This window comes from Dromaius novaehollandiae, unplaced genomic scaffold (genome assembly GCF_036370855.1).
Source record: "Dromaius novaehollandiae isolate bDroNov1 unplaced genomic scaffold, bDroNov1.hap1 HAP1_SCAFFOLD_40, whole genome shotgun sequence".
NCBI classification, from domain to species: Eukaryota; Metazoa; Chordata; class Aves; order Casuariiformes; family Dromaiidae; genus Dromaius; species Dromaius novaehollandiae.
In genome coordinates, this window is record NW_026991474.1 from 337194 (window position 1) to 341146 (window position 3953).

Genomic DNA, 3953 nt, shown 5'->3' on the forward strand with positions numbered 1-3953 from the left:
CAGCCAGTAGCCAGGAGCCTGCCACTGGCATCGGAGGCACTAAGGCTGCTGTGAGCTCACAAGTACAGCCAGCAGACATGAACCTGCCACTGGCCTCGGAGTTACTGAGGCTGCTCTGACATCACAAGCGCAGCCAGCAGCCACGAGCCTGCCACTGGCCTAGGAGGCATTGAGTCTGCTGTGACGTAACAAGGACAGCCACCAGAGGGCACTGCACACCTACCTATGAGGCACTGAGGCTGCTGTGACGTCACAAGGACAGCCAGCGGGGGCACTAGACACTAAGCTATGAGGCACTGAGGCTGCTGTGACCTCACAAGCACAGCCAGCAGCCATAAGCATGCCACTGGCCTCAGATGCACTGAGGCTGCTGCGACCTCACAAGCACAGCCAGCAGGGGGCGCTGAACACTAAGCTGTGAGGCACTGAGCCTGCTGTGACGTAACAAGCACAGCCAGCAGCCATGAGACTGCTACTGGCAGAGGAGGAACTGAGGCTGCTGTGAGCTCACAAGCACAGCCAGCAGACATGAGCCTGCCACTGGCCTAGGAGGCACTGAGTCTGCTGTGACGTAACAAGTACAGCCACCAGGGGGCACTGGACACCTACCTATGAGGCACTGAGGCTGCTGCGACCTCACAAGCACAGCCAGCAGCCATGAGACTGCCACTGGAAGAGGAGGACCTGAGGCTGCTGTGACATCACAAGCACAGCCAGCAGCCATGACCCTGACACTGGCCTCGGAGGCACTGAGTCTGCTGTGACCTCACAAGCACAGCCAGCAGCCGTGAGCCTGCCACTGGCTTTAGAGGCACTGAGTCTGCTGTGACCTCACAAGCACAGCCAGCAGGGGGTGCTGGACACTAACCTAGGAGGCACTGAGTCTGCTGTGACCTCACAAGCACAACCAGCAGCCAGGAGGCTGGCACTGGCCTCGGAGGAATTCAGGGTGCTGTGACCTCACAAGCACAGCCAGCATGGTACTGGCAGAGGAGGCACTGAGGCTGCTGTGACCCCACAAGCAGAGCCAGCAGCCATGAGCCTGCCACTGGCCTCAGAGGAACTGAGGCTGCTGTGACCTCACAAGTACAGCCAGCAGACATGAGGCTGCCACTGGCCTAGGAGACACTGAGTCTGCTGTGACCTCACAAGCACAGCCAGCAGCCATGAGCCTGCCACTAACCTATGAGGCACTGAGGCTGCTGTGACATCACAAGCACAGCCAGCAGCCAGGAGCCTACCACTGGCCTGTCAGGCTCTGAGGCTGCTGTGACCTCACAAGCACAGCCAGCACCCAGGAGCCTGCCACTGGCCTGTCAGGCTCTGAGGGTGCTGTGACCTCACAAGGTCAGCCAGCAGCCATGAGCCTGCCACTGGCCTAGGAGCCACTGAGGCTTCTGAGACCTCACAAGCACAGCCAGCAGCCATGAGATTGATGCTGGCCTGTGAAGCACTCAGGCTGCTGTGACCTCACAAGCAGAGCCAGCAGGGGGTGCTGGACACTAACCTATGAGGCACTGAGGCTGCTGTGACCTCACAAGCACAGCCAGCAGCCATGAGGCTGACACTGGCCTCGGAGGCACTCAGGCTGCTGTGACCTCACAAGCACAGCCAGCACACAGGAGCCTGCCACTGGCCTAGGAGGCAAAAGCATACTGTGTACTGATGTGCATGCTTGGATGAAGGCCCAGCCTCAGACAGCAATTTATTCTAAATTATTTTAACCTTGATCAAGAAACAGCAGTTAGACCAATGAAAGACTTGTGAGGTCGTCCAGTTCCCTCTTCCTGCTGAAGTACAGCTGTTCCTCAGGATGTGTCATCCAGGCAAGGCGTTGTCTGGCTGAACAGAGAGCCCCAGGGGACCCTAACAGAGCCTCTGAACATTGATCTTTCTCTGGATAAGTCTCTCTTAAAGTAGGAGAGAATTAATGGAGATTAAAATGCCATACTGGAGTAGGAATATTTCCTGGGCCTGCCATACAGTGAGGCCTAGAGCAGGTTTGTTCCTATGGGTTTGAGAAGATGGGTAATGGTATAAGAGGCAGGGTGACTTCAGAGTACAGCTAGGAAAAGGTAGGTATTGAATATTTCTGCAGTCTCTCTGGGATAATATCTTTTTCTGAGACTGTTTTAAAGTGAACAGAAAATAATGTGTTTAATAAAAAGAATTTTACTTTTCTTAAGTTTATTTCTGTGATGAATAGGATCCCTTTTGTTGCTTGGTTCATCTGTGTGCTTTTTTCTAGCAAAAAGCGTGGCTGGGCAGGAAAGAAGGTGGCTGCCTGTATGCTTCATACTGGCTGCTGCTCTCCGGCCTTGCAAGGAGGCAGAGCCTGGTGGCGGAGACCCACGGTGGCTCTTGCAGAACTTACTGTGGGGCTGGCACAGCTTTCCATGTTACGTTATGATAGGATTTTGATAACTGGAAATATTGCCATTAGAAAACTGAAGAATGATTTTTTACACGCATGCCTTATATGGGTACCTGATGGAAAAAGATTCAGGCCTCAGGAAGGAGAGAAAAGTGAAAAAGACAGATGTTTGCATGAGCCAAACTTTCGTTCCTCCTTGTGATTGGAAACAGGTTAAGTCTAATGCTTGAGGGGTAAATAAACTGGAGCTACCCTTCTGCAAAGGCCAACTCAAGGTTCATGCATAATTTAAGTCATACTTACACTCTATTTTAAGGTTTTAGGTGAGACTTTAATGACTTATCAGCTTTAAGCGGAATTTTCCCCCTAGAGAAGCAATCTATATGCAAAGAGTAAATCAGAGATACATTAATTTCTTCAGTACATAACTCCAGTAAGAAACAGTTTTTATGTTTTATGAATCACCTAGAAAGCAATGAAAAAAGCCTAGTGCATCATTGAGACGCCATCTCTACTTCTAAGGATGAAGGTAATGCTCTGTGACACTAATGTATCCTTGCACCACCTGCTTTTTCAGTCAATAACACTCAAAGCTGTTCCTTTCAGAATTCATTCATTTTGTATGTTTAAATTTTCTGTAGAAAGTACATAGATCATATTTTTTCGAATGAGTTTTCATTTATATTGGATTTATATATTTTAAAATCAGAGGTCAAAACCGTATATTAACAAGAGATAGCTTAGTTGCACAGAGTAAGTTCTTAAAGTAGACTTTTCTGCTTTATAAGCTATTACTGATAGAGAGAGATACAAATCCTTTGGAGGGGATTTATATTATTCAGTAAGTTTTCTTGTAATGTTTTAGAAGAGATCAAAACCAGGGAAATCAAGTGCTCAATATTTCTTTTTCTATGAGTATCATAATGAAGTAAAAACTCAAGATAGGCTGACAAACATAATCAAGAGTTTCATGTTTTTTGGGTCTTGGAAGCTGACATGTAAACTATCCTAGCACTGAATAGAGCTATTCAAACCCACAACTGTGGGTGTCAGCTCAAATCACATCCAAAGTCATCTGGGGAAAGATGAGCACTGAAGAGTTATTCAAGGAGATGTCAACTTTTCAGTTGCAAAACTTTAATGTTCTCATATTGAATGTTACCTGCCAATTGTCTTTTGAAAGTAAAACATGAAATAAGCCCTTCTTACTGTAATAATATATCCTGTACTAGTAGGGAACATGTGCAGGAATGTTTTCTTTGCCTGTCCCTGCCTGAGGAGAGGTGCAGTGTTTTCTCACAAATCTGGCTCTATTTTCATATTGAAAACTTTGTCACCATCAGTTTATATTACTGTAAATTCCTCCTAGTGCTAGTACAAACATTAAAACCAGTGAAGCTACAGAAGAATTTAGAAGTCCTGCACAAGCGGAATTTTATGCTGGCATTCTATTAAGATATATATTATGAATATTAACTTCTGAAGATGCTCCCAAAATTTTGGGCAGGTGTTTATTTATTTATTTATTTCTCTATATTATTACTATTAATTATTTATGCATAAAGGTAAGTGTGCCAAA